At 44.8% G+C, this 14,871-nt stretch overlaps 1 long non-coding RNA gene across 1 annotated transcript; it reads left to right on the forward strand.

The window, feature by feature from the left end:
* The first annotated feature begins 4,073 nt into the window (after positions 1-4,073).
* On the forward strand, positions 4,074-14,681 carry LOC136308025 (uncharacterized). The gene is made up of 3 exons (XR_010726036.1): positions 4,074-4,143; positions 7,335-7,519; positions 14,591-14,681. It is a non-coding gene; the product is annotated as an uncharacterized lncRNA (long non-coding RNA).
* Positions 14,682-14,871: the final 190 nt, after the last annotated feature.

Genomic DNA, 14,871 nt, shown 5'->3' on the forward strand with positions numbered 1-14,871 from the left:
TGTGACCTCATTGTCTTGTATTCAATGAAATATGGATTTGTCTTGAGCATGTATTATACTTCTAGTAGCTCTTGTTTATCTGATTAAGTCCATTTGATTATTAGCACAGCTTTTGGAACTTATAAGGTACAAGGAAAATATGTTTTCTTGTGGTTTTTTTTTTTTTAATCCCTCACACTATCGATGAGCTGGACATGTGAAGATAAAGGCCAAGAAACTGACCTCAGGAAAGTGCTGCAGCTGAGACGTGCCAACTAGGATAACCAGTATTTTTGTTTACTTTGAGCTTTTGGGTTTATTTCTGTAGGATTTGGTTTAATTCAGTAGTGCTTTGTGTTATATTCCTCTCTCCTTCATTTACATTGGCTACAAAACGTATCTGAGCCTGACCAGGCGGTGGCGCAGTGGATAGAGCGTCGGACTGGGATGCAGAGGACCCAGGTTCGAGACCCCTAGGTCGCCAACTCAAGTGCGGGCTCATCTGCTTTGAGCAAAGCTCACCAGCTTGGAGCCAAGGTCGCTGGCTTGAGCAAGGGGTTACTCGGTCTGCTGAGGCCCGTGGTCAAGGCACATGTGAGAAAGCAATCAATGAACAACTAAGGTGTTGCAACATGCAACAAAAAACTAATGATTGATGCATCTCATCTCTCCATTCCTGTCTGTCTTTCCCTCTCTCTGACTCTCTCTCTGTCTCTGTAAAAAAAAAAATATATATATATTTATATATATATATATATATATATATATATATATATATATATATATATATATATATATATATATATATATATATATATAAACATATCTGAGAAGCTAGCTGCTTGGACTCAGAGAATCGTAAGTTTTTCTGTATCAAGTCCCGGCTGTGTTCACATTACGAGGATCTGGTTCAGCTCCTGCGTCTGTCCAGTGGAAACTTAGGTTCATTGTCCAGCTCCATATCTGGAGTTTGGCTGTGGGGTTTCTGTGCAGATGTGGTGGCAGAAGTCGTCCGGGGTGTCAGGCCGGACAGGGCACAGGCCGCCAAGGTTCTAGGGGTGGAACGTTGATGGGAGAGGGTGGTGATATCCAGACAAATAACCTCCAGAGAAACAAGTGCCTAGGATGCTGCCAGGTGGGGGAGGGGAGGGGGTGAGACAGTAGGGGAAGGAGCGCAGCTCTGGTGGGAGGTGAGAGAAGGGCCTAGGCTGGGCCAGGTGAGGGGTGTAGTGTAGGCGGAGGTGGAAGCAGGCGCGACCGCATCACTTCATCACTTCGGGGCTGGAGAAACCCGGGGTGAGAAGGGAGGGGCTGTGGCCTGTGTTTGGAAGGAGGACGGGGCTGCTGTGAGGGGCGCTATGAAGAGGTAGGTAAGGGAGGGGGTGTGTGTGCCTATGGTTGAGTAAGGTGCAATAAGAGAGGACTGAGGCTTTCAGAACAGAGAGCCTGGGTGCGACAAGGTCATGGAGAGAGAGAGGGAGAGAGAGAGAGAGAGAGAGAGAGAGAGAGCTGGAGGAAGGGGAATAGGATTGAAACCACGACCATGGAGCTGCCCGGTGATGTGTCTGAACTCCCATTTCCCCCGCGGAAAGGAAGAGACAGCAGGGTCCACCAGCATCAGTTGCAGCTAATTCCAGTAGCCAGGCCTTCAGCTTTAAAAAAAATGTTTATTGATGAGAGAGAGAGATTTGTTGTTCCATTTACGTCAGCATTTACTGGTCGTCGCAGTTGGAGGACTCGTTACAGGACCCCCTAGTCTCGTGTGGGACCCCTGCACCCAATTTCAGGGGCAGAGCCGAAGTGACCGGACTCTCCACGCTGAGTGGATCCCCGCACACACTCCGGTACAGAGGAAACAATCTTCTCTGCTGCCATCTAGTGTGCACCGTGGGAACAGCACCCGTTTACCGAGCATCTGCTATTGTCATGTTGTAGGGACACAGTGAATGTCCAAAGCGCCTCCATCACCCCCAGCTCTGGATGTCTGTGTCTCCATAATGGTAGGAACTAAAGCGCATGGGAGAAAGTTCACCACTCTGTCAGGTGGGACTATTCTCCACGAGACAAAATCCAAAGGTCACATGACCCCCTCCTAGGTGGGGCCCCTCACCACAGTCTGCTGAACCATGACTCCTTTGTTAGGGCCCCCTTCTTACATCACAGGGTCCAGAGCCGATGTGGTCAAACCCAGACCCTCTACTCTCTCAGTTGTGACCCTTCCACACCATCAAATGATGCAGAGCAGATGTGACGGGATGCCCTATGCTCTCAGGGAAAGACCTTTCCTTGCACTCACGTGGATCAAAAAATGACGTGATGCCCTCTGCCGGGGTCCAGCCCCGGGGGGGATCCAGGGGTCCCACAGGAGGAGACGGCGTCGGCAAAATCGAGTGAGAGAGCCGAATTCTTTTCTTTCTCTTTATTCTCTAGTTAGCATTTACTGCCAGGCATCTCTACCAAATGCTGGTCTAGCTTTCTTTTTATGCACACACACTAAGTTACAATCACATGGTATTTTGTTTCACTATGGTTACATGTTTCCAGATAACAGTTAATTCATATCTATAAACTATAAATCAGGTGGTAAGTTATTCAAAGTACAGTTATACAATAGCAATAACAATATTGGTACAAATTTCTAAAAGATTAGTACTAATTAATAACTCTACTGTTGTTGTGAGTCAAGGGTGCAAAGAGAGATTAGCAGACAAAATCATTAAGGACTAGCAAAGGACCACCGCTTGCTCAGGCAAATGGCCTTGAGTTCATGCAGTGTCCTAATTTTTCTCACAAGACTTCAAAAGGCTTGGTTATTAAGAAATTGTCATAACATCAAGAGTAACTTTTGCTTAAAGATATATAGAGTGCACCTGCAAGATAGCTTAGTAGCAACATAATATCAGAAGGCATTAATTGCTATTGCTTCTATGGATTCTTCCATATTCCTCTTTATTATCTGAATGAAAAACCTTGGGAAAGTATATAAATCTCATGAGAATGTCTCACTGAGGAAGCCCAGTAACTGCCTTTAGTCATAAAACAAGTCTCTTAGCAAAACATTCTTTTCTTGCTGGCTGTGCTCCCATCCCAAGCCATGCAACAGGCCATTCCATAACACCTTACCTAAGATTCTAATGTCTAGTTAAACTTTATTCATTTACTATATTCATACACTAGTTAAGTTCTAACTTTATTCTTTCTAACATGATTAATAAGAAGAAATTCTCTTACAAACTTAACCCTTTATGAGGGATATCATGGCCAGCCTCTTATGTTTATGAGCCCAGTTCAAGGGGCTTACAGGCTTTTCTGTGGAACTTACACCTTCTGTCTCATTTCCAAAGAAATTACTACGAATCTACAGGGAAAGCACGGTACTATTATTCCTGTGCCATAAATAATAGCACACACCCAGAAAAGGGGGGAATATAAGGCCAGATTAATTCAAAAGATTAAAGGGGGAAGTATCGTTGTGCCTATCCTTGCGGTGACTTTGTCAACCCGCAGCTGTTGGTCTTCACTGCAGTGACTTTGTCACCTCGCAGCCATTGGTCTTCTCTGCTGTGACTTTGTCAATCAGCAGTTTTTGATCTTCTTCTGCTGTGACCTTGTCAGCCAGCAGTTGTGGGTCTTCTCCTGCTGTGACCTTGTCAGCCAGCAGTCGTTGATCGGCTCCCGACAGCCCTCCTTACTCTCTCAGGGAGGGACCTCTCCTCACACTCACAGGTTCCAGAGCTAATGTGACAGGACCCTCCATTCTCTCTGGTTGGTCTGTTTTCTTTGCTCACGGGGAACAGAACTAATGTGACAGGACTCTCTGTGTCAAGTGAGATCCCTTCCACAATAAGTGGACCCAGAGCTTACGGGCACAATCCCTAAATTTCACAAGGCAGAGCCTTCTTCCTGTGAGAGGGCCCCCTGTTACCTCACTGTCTTGTATGAATATGAATTCACCTTGAGCATGTATTAAATGTTGAGTATCTCTTGTTTATCTGATTAAGTTTATTTGATTATTACCAACGCTGTTGGAACTTACAAGGTACGAGGAAAATGTGTTTGTTTGTTTTTTATCCATCATACTGTCGATGAGCTGGACATGTGAAGATAAAGGATGAGAAACTAACTTCAGGAAAGTGCTGCAGCTGAGACGTGGACATCTGCCAGGTAGAATTACCATTATTTTGTTCACTGTCAGCTGTTTGGCTTCATTTTTTGTAGGGTTTGGTGGAATTATGTAGTGCTCCCTCATTTACACTGGCATGAAAACACATCTGAGAAACTAGGTGCTTGGACTCAGAGTTATGAGTTTGCAGTATTGAGTCCCAGCTGTGTTTACATTGTGAGGATCCAGGCCCTGGCCGGTTGGCTCAGCAGTAGAGCGTCGGCCTGGCGTGCGGGGGGACCCAGGTTTGATTCCCGGTCAGGGCACATAGGAGAAGCGCCCATTTGCTTCTCCACCCCCACCCCCTCCTTCCTCTCTGTCTCTCTCTTCCCCTCCCGCAGCCAAGGCTCCATTGGAGCAAAGATGGCCCGGGCGCTGGGGATGGCTCCTTGGCCTCTGCCCCAGGCGCTAGAGTGGCTCTGGTCACGGCAGAGCGACGCCCTGGAGGGGCAGAGCATCGCCCCTTGGTGGGCAGAGCGTTGCCCCTGGTGGGCGTGCCGGGTGGATCCCGGTCGGGCGCATGCGGGAGTCTGTCTGACTGTCTCTCCCCGTTTCCAGCTTCAGAAAAATACAAAAATAATAATAATAATAATAATAATAATAAATACATTGTGAGGATCCAGTTCAGCTCCTACATCTGTTGTGTGGAAACTTGAGTCTGTTATCCGGCTCCATGATGGAGTTTGGCTGTGGGGTCTCTGTCGCAGATGTGGATTCAGTCTCTGGGGTTTGTGGTTGAATATGTATTCAGCTGTGTTGAATCTGGGGTCCCTCTGTGTGTGTCTCCATGTCCTGGTTTCCAGGGTGGGGCTCACACACAGCTCTAGTCATAAGATGTAATGTGTGGCATCTCGTGTCCAAGATCTTGTGTCAGTCTCTGGTGTCTGGCATTTGGGTTGCAGGGTCTGACTTGGGTCTGGAGAACAGTGTTTGGTTTGGGGCCTGGGGCCCAGGGTCCTACTGTAGTTTGGAGTCTGTTGTTTAAGTGGAGGAACGTAGGGTCTATGTCTGAGGTTCTGAGTCATCTGTGGCCTCTGTCCGGTGTCTGTCAAGTAATGGTTGTTGTGTTTACAAAGACAGGTAGCTGGCTATTGGTGAAGAAAGAGAGGTAAGGAAATTGCACATTATATTATATAAATCTAAGAAGCATGTTTTAGGAAGAAATTTCAGCATTCCATTTAGCTAAAGGTTTATCTGCATGAAAGCTCAAGTATTTCTAGGCTTGATGACCCATTTCAGGAATCCACTGTGTCCTCAGAAGTTCATTGTCCCCTGTGTTCCAGTCGGGCAGGAGTGAGTGAAGGAGGCCCAGGTCATCACACACTGGAAGGTGTCCCAGTTCTTAGCTATGGACACAGATAACCCACATTGGCATATTGAGAGCTAACTTACAAAATAAATAGATAGAGCCCTGGCCGGGTAGCTCAGTGGGTTAGAGTTTCCTCCCAATATGTCAAGGTTGTGGGTTTGATCCCTGGTCAGGACATATGTCAGAAGGTATCATTGAATGATTAAAGAAGTGGAACAATATAACATTATTTCTCTCTCTCGCCCTCTGTCTGTCTCCCCCCACTCCCTTTCCTCTTGCTCTCTAAAATCAATAAATAGCCTGACCTGTGGTGGTGCAGTAGAGAAAGCATTGAGCTGGAAATGCTGAGGTTGCTGGTTAGAAACCCCAAGCTCTGCTGGCCAAGGCACACAGGAGAAGCAACTACCAGTGGATGCTTCCCGCTCCTCCCCACCTTTCTCTGTCTTCTCTCTCTAAAATTAATAAATAAAAACTTTTAAAATTAATTAATTTTTGAAACAAATAAGTTGGAGAGTCCCATCTTTACAAGGACCCCAGTAAGGCCATATGAGCTATTGATACAGCTTGAGGATCTCAAACTTGATGCCAGGAAGGGGTTTAGGGAAAACAGCCCAGCGGCCTGTGGGTGTGGCCCCTCTGTGCCATAGCTGCTCTGCTTCTAGAGAAGGCCAAGAGCAAGTCATAATAATGGTGGGGGTTATGGGCACTGAGTCCTGCTGTCCTTTCCTCTGGATGCCTCCCCTTTTCAGGAGGCCCCTCAGTGTCCCTTCTTGGACTGTGGTCTACAAGGAATGAAGAGGTTGTGAGGGTGCAAGGACTGGGAGGGTGTCCTTGGGCAAGCCTGGGCTTCTGGTTGCTCAGTCACATCAGTTTATTATTGGCCTGGATGTCAGCTAGGAACAGCAAGGACAGAGTGCAGGAGGGCCGTCCTGAGCTCCAAGGTCTCACATGCCATGTGGTGGTGGCTGCAGAGAGTTGGGGATGGATAAGAATGTCATATGAAGCATGGGCCAAAATAGGACAGAGTGAGAGAGATTGCTGGTCACACGGTTGGCAGGAGCTAACACGCACCACTTTCCTGAACCCTCACAGCCACCTGAGAGGGAGCGGTTCTCCCCAATTGACAGATGAGGAGACTGAGTTTTCATTTATTTGCCTGAAATCACACAGCTTGCAGGTGGTGGAGCCAGAAGTCAGCTCTAGTTCATTCTGAGCCTGTGGGAAGCTCCTGTCAGGTGAGGCCTCAGAGGAAGGACACGTGGGTAGAAGCAGACCAATGCTCTGGACTGAAGAACAGATTGTAAAGACAGGGAGGGGGTAGAAGTGGGGAGGGCACTCTTAAAGGGATCTGTTGTTGGTTGAGCACCTGGGAAGGGCCAGGCCACTTCCTCCCTCTCCACTATCCTATCTCATTTCCTGCCCAAGTTCCACCTCAAACACCACCTTAGGTGAGAACATGGCAAGCTGGACCACCAGGTTATGTGCAGGTTTTCTTAAAAACATAAAAAATTTTTAAAAAGTACAATATTCAACACAAGACTGCAAAGAGTAATTAGATTGTTCAATTTGTCCAGGATACTATGAGTGTGCACTCTTCTAGCCCATCTTGGACCATCAGTTCTGGAATTTGAACTGTATTAGAATCAGTCTTTAAAATACCTGTGAAATGGAGATAACAGTTGTCCCTGTCTCATTTGGCAAACGGGAGCGATAGGTAAGGTGAGGCTTGTGAGGTCATAAAATAGGAATTATTACCAGGTCTGGATCATTTAATGCAGTGGGCAGTGCTGTTGCTTAATTTTTTTTTTCTTTTTAATTGAATCCAGAGAGGGGAAAGGGGAGAGAGGGAGACAGAGCATCAATCTGTCCCTGTATGTGCCCCAGCCTAGGACTGAACCAGCCACCTCTGCATCTCATCACGATGCTCCAACCAGCCGAGCCGTCCAGCCTGGGCTTTTGCTGCTCTGTTTTGCACATATTTGGATCAACATCACAGTTGACCTGTCTAGGAAAAAAAACCCCACAACTATGCTTTTGCTGCCATTTCGTGGATATCTTGAGAATAACAGGTAAAACTCACCAGAAAATTTTTTCCTCTGCTGTAATCTGGTGTACAATTTGAAATTAAAAGCTGAGTGTATGCGACCAAAAAACTGTCAACCTACTTTTGCACCACCAACCTGTCTTTTCCCATCTCTCACTTTGCCTTTACACGCTTATATTTTAGGGACGGCTTGGGAAGGGGTGGACAACGTGGGGACGTGACCGGTCCTGCGAGGGGCCGGGCTGGGAAGGCGCTGGGCCGTGTGATGGGCTGTGAGGGGCGGGGACGCGGCGGGTTGAGTCGGGTGGCGTGGGCGGGCTCGGCGAGGGGCGAGGGGCGCAGTGAGGGCGGGGCAACGCGGGGGTGGGAGGGTGACGGCGAGGGGAGGGACAGCGCGGGGCGGGGACAGCGGGGCGAGGACAGCGAGCGATGGAGTGGAGATAGGGAGGGGGCGGGGCGGGACCGCGCGGGGCAGGGTGTATGGCACCGGGTGGTGACGGCGCGGGCGGGGAAGGCAAGAGCAGGACAGCTCCCTGTGGCTGGGTCAGTCCCAAGAAAGGAGCTCCAGCCTCGCCTTAGACAGGAGCTTCCTCCCCGGAGAGGGGATAACTCCCCGGAGAGGGTCTCCCTCCTTGGATTTGGTGACCTTCCGAGTGAGGGGGCCCTCCCTCTGTAGAGTGGCTCTCCTTCCATGGAGGGGCGCCCCCTCCCTGGAGATGTCTACTGAGGGGAGGGAGCCCCCGCCCCCCCGCAGGTCTCCCTTGTCAAGTTAAGCAACGTCCAGACCTGTAGAAATTTTATAAGTTTATTTTAGCCAAACTGTCGCCAATTGCTGGTAATCAAAGCCACAGCGGATTGAAAAATGATCTGGAAAAAGGCATTTTGCCCCGTATTTTGTACATCAGAAGCAAAGCAGAAGACAAGGGGGTTACATGAAATGGATTGATAATAGATTAGGGAGGCTGAGAACGCAAAGTAGGGTAATCTGTGGGACTGGATAAAAGTAAAAATGTATATACTGAAATTTCTTTTACCTGGGTGGGAATAGGATACGTAACAACTACCGTGATAATAACAACAAGGGAGTGGTTGGCTTCTGCTCTGGTGATACAGCTTGCTCTTAGGACTGCAGGAAAAAATTACCCTTACGTTTCAAAGGCGTGCTATTGTTAGATAGGATAGACAGGCACCAGGGTAGGAAAAAGGGAAGGGGAACAAAGGGGGTTTTATCTCATCCACTGAAGGAGGGGGTCAGCGGTCATGCAGTCTGCCAGGACAAAATCACCAGATGTCTAAATGGCTTTGGTCAGAGTATTAGGGAAAGTGAACCTTGGAAGTTACAGTTAAAAAGTATATGGTCTGTAAGACCCCAACAGGTAGTGGTGCTCAGACTAGGTGAGTTGCCCACTTGTGTCTTGTGCCAAGTGCACAGCTTTGCTAAATAAACTGCTTGCTTTGCTTGAACACTGCACCCTGTCTCTTTCCTGAATACTTTTTCACCCGAGAAGCCCCCTTGGACCTGAGTTTTCTCTGTGCCATTATCAGGTACAAAAGACAATAGACAGGCTCAATTAAAGTAAGCTTTTGACATTCGTTAGAGAAAAATACCTCCCTAGGACATGACTACTTACCATGAACTGCTTTTAGTTAGAAAGTTTTCATTTTAGATCATCTTGTGTGGTTATTGAGGTCTCTGAGTTTGTAAGGCCACCATGCAAGCCTCCTCAGAGCTTGTCACATTCAGCATGTAGCCCCTTTTTTGTCCACACCCTCCTCAGAGAGAGGCTGGCTTCCTAGAGAAGTGCTTCCCTGTCCCAGTAGAGCCCTAGCTCTATGTCGATCAGGTGTCCCTGATTCAACTTCCCTGTGCAGTGGGACACTCCTGCTTAGCAGCAGGGTTGGCTGCCTCTTTGAGACTACTCTTGAGGAGGCTATGAGGATTCTACTTATTGGTACTGAGGCCAATTGCCAACCGGAGGAAAGACATGACTAGTACACAAGTGAGTTGCAAGAATTATAAGCAGTGTATTACTCACAGGTCCTATGGCATGCCTGGATACAGCTTAATGGGGCCTCTTGGCTGTCCTTTGTTAAAGTGGCCAGCTTGGAGACAGTCCATCTTTAATGTTGGAGTCTGGGTGAATAACTGTAGCTGGGGACCCCTGGACTTTAGTACCCTTTCTGTCATATACCTTCTAACACAGGGGTAGTCAACCTTTTTATACCTACCACCCATTTTTGTATCTCTGTTAGTAGTAAAATTTTCTAATCGCCCACCGGTTCCACAGTAATGGTGATTTATAAAGTGGGGAAGTAACTTTACTTTATAAAATTTATAAAGCAGAGTTTTAGCAAGTGAAAGCATATAATAATAATTACTTACCAAATACTTTATGTCGGATTTTTGCTAAGTTTGGCAGAATAAATCTTTATAAAACTGTTGGAATCCATAGGAGTCTGAGAAGACCAGAGTAACAGGCTTTATTGAAAGGAAGAAAGGAACCCTGCTGGGCACTTCTTCTGGGGAGAACAGCACCGGTTACAGACTAGGGGCGAGTTATATAGTGTTTGGGAGAGCCTGAGGGGATACTGAGGCAAAAGTCCTGGTATGTTCCCTTTTATGGTTTGAGGATTTCAGCTTTCTGGAGTGCTCCTTCTTGGGACAGGTTGACCAGCTTCTTGGAATTCCTCTGTCTTAGGGGTGATAGTCCAGTAAGGGTGAGGTCTGACAGATAAGCGGAACATCAAGAGGGCATTTTGGAATTCACGTATCTATAAAAAACAACTTACTATAGTTAAATTTATCTTTTTATTTATACTTTGGTTGCTCTGCTACCACCCACCATGAAAGCTGGAATGCCCACTAGTGGGCGGTAGGGACCAGGTTGACTATCACTGTTCTAACAGGTGTTAATCTCCAGGATTATCACATCAATCCAGTTTTGGGGATTTCCTTGCGGGGAGCTCTTTTTTATGTGACTCTACATAATTGTCACATCAAGCCTCTTTTAGGGAGTTCCTTGCAGAGAGCTCTTTTTATCTATATATAATTTCACACACACGCTAACTGGTCCCTGAGCTAAGGGCATGGTTGCCGGGGTCCAGCCCCGGGGGGGGGATCCAGGGGTCCCACAAGAGGAGACAGCATCGACGAAAATGGAGTGAGAGAGCCAAATTCTTTTCTTTCTCTTTATTCTCCGGTTAGCATTTACTGCCAGGCATCTCTGCTCAATGCTAGTATAGCTCCCTTTTTATACACACACCGAGTTACAATCACATGGTGTTAATTATTGCTTTTGTTTCACTATGTTTGCATGTTTCCAGATAACAGTTAATTTACATCTATGAGTCACAAATCAGGTAGCAAATCATTCAAAATAACTTGAATAACAACATCAGTAAAAGCTTTTAAAGTATTAGTCTGTTGTGAGTTAAGGGGCAGAGAGAGATTTAGCAGACGACAAACAATGGACCACCGCTTGCTCAGGTAAATGGCCTTGAGTTTATGCAGTGTCCTACAAGATTCTGAAAGGCTTGCCTCTAAAGAAATTAACATAACATTAAGGATAGCTTTCACCCAAAGATATGCAGAGTGCACTTGCAAGATAGCCCAGCAGCAACACAAGACATTAACTGTTATTACTTTCTACATTTTATTTAAACACTAGTTAAGTTCTGACTCTATTCTTCTCAGAATATACCACTATTTGCAGATCAAATAAGCAGGAAGAAAGGAATGTTTCTCTACTTATCACATGAAAAGGCTAGGGAGGAAAAAATGTTAAGTGAAGGCCGAAGGGTGCTCTGTGCACAGCCACTGCCTCCTAAGTCACAATTTATTCTTTTTAACATGATTAAGAAGGAATTCTCCTACAAACTTAACCCTTTACGAGGGATATCATAGCCAGCCTCTTATGTCTATGAGCCCAGTTCAAGGGGCTTACAGGCTTTTCTGTGGAACTCACACCCTCTGTTTCATTTCCAAAGAAATCACTACGAATCTACAGGGAAAGCACGGTACTATTATCCCTGTGCCACAAATAATAGCACACACCCAGAAAAGGGGGGATATAAGGCCAGATTAATTCAAAAAGTCAAAGGGGGGAGTATCGTTGTGCCTATCCTTTGTGGTGACTTTGTCACCCCGCAGCCATTGGTCTTCTTCTGCTGTGACCTTGTCAGCCAGAAGTTGTGGGTCTTCTCCTGCTGTGACCTTGTCAGCCAGCAGTTGTGGGTCGGCTCCCGACACATGGTCTTGCTTATCATATCCCTATACACTAGATTAGCTCCCACCCAGAGTGTGTAGCCTTATTCACTTACCTTAGTTGCTTTTAATAGTATATACTAACATTTCTAGATATCTTCTATAGTTTCTATAATTCTATATATATTTAAGTACTGTAACATTTTATTACTGTAACATTCTACCCCTTGATTCTGGTGAACAATACATTTTCTGGCTTCTGGTGCCTGACCAGTAATGCTTCTTGTGTTCGTGTTGGCAGGAAGGTAAATATTGGTAGAGAAAGTGAGTTGGACACTGTATTTTATAAAACTCTGAATGCCTGCTCCAGGGAGAAGCCTTAAGGTTCCATTTAGTATAATCTGATAGAAGGCTCCAGTATTCATAGGCTTGATGGCACATTAGAGCAGTGTTTCCCAACCTTTTTTGTGCCATGCCCCACCTTAACCTTTCTAAAATTTTTATGTCCCCCCTATGTAACATACATAATTTTTGTTGGAATCCATGGGAGTCCGAAAGACCAGAGTAACAGGCTTTATTGAAAGGAAGAAAGGAACCCTGCCGGGCACTCCTCCTGGGGGAGAAGAGCACCAGTTACAGACTAGGAGCGAGTTATGTAGTGCTTGGGAGAGCCTGAGGGGATACTGAGGCAAAAGTCCTGGTATGTCTGGAATGCTCCTCCTTGGGGGGCTTCGAGCATGTGGGTGTTGAACCAAAAGTCCTGGTATGTCCGGAGCCCCTCCTTGGGGTGGGTTGTCAACTTTTTGGAACTCCTTTGTCTCAGGGGCGATAGTCCAGTAAGGGTGAGGTCTGACAGATAAGCGGAACAGCAACAGGGCAGTTTGGAATTCACGTATCTATCAATTTTTAACATTAAGAAATTGATTTGTTCACTTAATAAACATAAATGATAGGTTCTAGGAAGAAATCACTATGAAATTGTTAACAAAACACAGTAAGTAAAATTTCAAAACATATAATGAAAAACAGAAATTTAAATTCCAAATAATTTTAATACAGATTTTTCTATATTAATTTATTATTTTAATTTAGTGTGATCCTTGCGCTTGATGCTTGCTGCACAGAGATTTTATATTAGGTTCCAATTTGGTTAGCTTTAGTCTCAAGTCTCCACATTGTGTTATATCCAGCCGATTTTTATTTTTTATTTTTTTATTTTTTTAGTGAAAGGGACAGACAGACTGGAAGGGAAAGAGATGAGAAGCGTCAATTCTTTGTTGCAGCATCTTAGTTGTTCATTGATTGCTTTCTCATATGTGCCTTGACCGGGGGGCTACAGCAGAGCGAATGACCCCTTGCTCAAGCCAGTGACCTTGAACTCAAGCCAGTGACCTTGGGCTTCAAGCCAGCAACCTTGGGCTCAAGCCAGAGACCATGGGTCCATGTCTATGATCCCATGCTCAAGCCCGCACTTGAGCCAGATGAGCCCGAGGTCAAGCAGGTGACGTCTAGGTTTCGAACCTGGGTCCTCAGAATCCCAGGCCAACACTCGATCCACTGTACCACCACCTGGTCAGGCCCAGCCGATTTTTTTTTACCAGTAAATCATTTACAGCACTAAATCCACATTCAGCTAAAAATGAAGATGGAAATGGTAGCAATAGTTTTCTTGCACATTTGGTTGAATTTGGGTATTTGATTTCTGTTTCCTCACAAAGCCATGCCATCGCTCCTTTGATATTAAATAAAGCTTTAACTGACTCATCATTTTGCAATTCTGCGAGTTCTTCTTGATACTGCATATTTGATATACCAGACAAATCCACTAACATTGGCTGCATCATCCATGTTGGGAAATCAATTTGTTTTAAATCAGAAAATCTTTCTTTTAAATCAGCCGATAGAATATTCAAATGATTGACAATAACAAGTAAAGCGGTATCAGTTACTTCACATTTTTGGAGCCAATGAAACTGTTTAGTTTTTGTTGTTAATATGTTTCTGACATAACTCAATATTGGTAATGAAACTAAATACCTTTGCTTTTGCATCGACAAGAGTTTTATTTGTTCCTTGAAGTTGCTTATTTAATATATTTAGTTTTTCAAAGATATCGGCTAAATAACTCACAGATGCTTTAACATCTATTGTTAACAGATACTTCATTTCAGGTTTGTTGCTTAAAAAATCACTAAGAGTATCAAACAGTTCCATAAATCTTTTCAAACAGTTTCCTTTAGATAGCCATCTTACTTCAGTATGAAGTAAAAGTCTCACATGGTCTTCATTTTGTTCTTCACAAAATAGCTTGAAAAGACGCTCACATTTGGCACTAGCTTTAATAGCATTAACACACTTTATTACTGTATGTAATACTTCATTCAGAACAGGCGAGATGTTTTTAGCTACCAAGTTTTCCCTATGAATAACACAATGCACAAGAATCATTTCTGGATTCGCATCTTTCATCAATTTTAAGCAGCCATTTTTCTTGCCCATCATATTGGGAGCACCATCTGCAGCACAAGATGTTATATTTTTTATTGGTATATCATTGACATCTAAGTAGTTTTTTAGCTTATTATATATATATCTTTGGAGGTAGTGGTGCTTTCTAATCTTTTACAGAACAACATTTCTTCAGCAAAATGTCCTTTATCAATATATCTTATGTAAGTTATCAATACTGCCTCACTGTCTCTCAAAGTTGATTCATCCATTTGCAAGGAGAATTTTCTTGTTTTCAGCTTTTCAATAAGTTGTTTTTCAATATCCTCACTCATTTTGTCTATTCTTCTGCTAACAGTATTGTCACTGAGTGGCATAGCTTTTACATCTTTGTCATCTTTTTCAAGAACCGTTTTAAGAAATGCTGATATGCATTGTTCACAGTGGCCAGGACATGGAAACAACCAAAAAGCCCATCAATAGATGACTGGATAAAGAAGATGTGGCACATATACACTATGGAATACTACTCAGCCATAAGAAATGATATCGGAACATTTACAGCAAAATGGTGGGATCTTGATAACATGATACAAAGCGAAATAAGTAAATCAGAAAAAACCAGGAACTGTATTATTCCATACGTAGGTGGGACATAATAGTGAAACTAAGAGACATTGATAAGAGTGTGGTGGTTACAGGGGGGAGGGGGGAATGGGAGAGGG

Source organism: Saccopteryx bilineata, chromosome 6 (genome assembly GCF_036850765.1).
Source record: "Saccopteryx bilineata isolate mSacBil1 chromosome 6, mSacBil1_pri_phased_curated, whole genome shotgun sequence".
NCBI lineage: Eukaryota > Metazoa > Chordata > Mammalia > Chiroptera > Emballonuridae > Saccopteryx > Saccopteryx bilineata.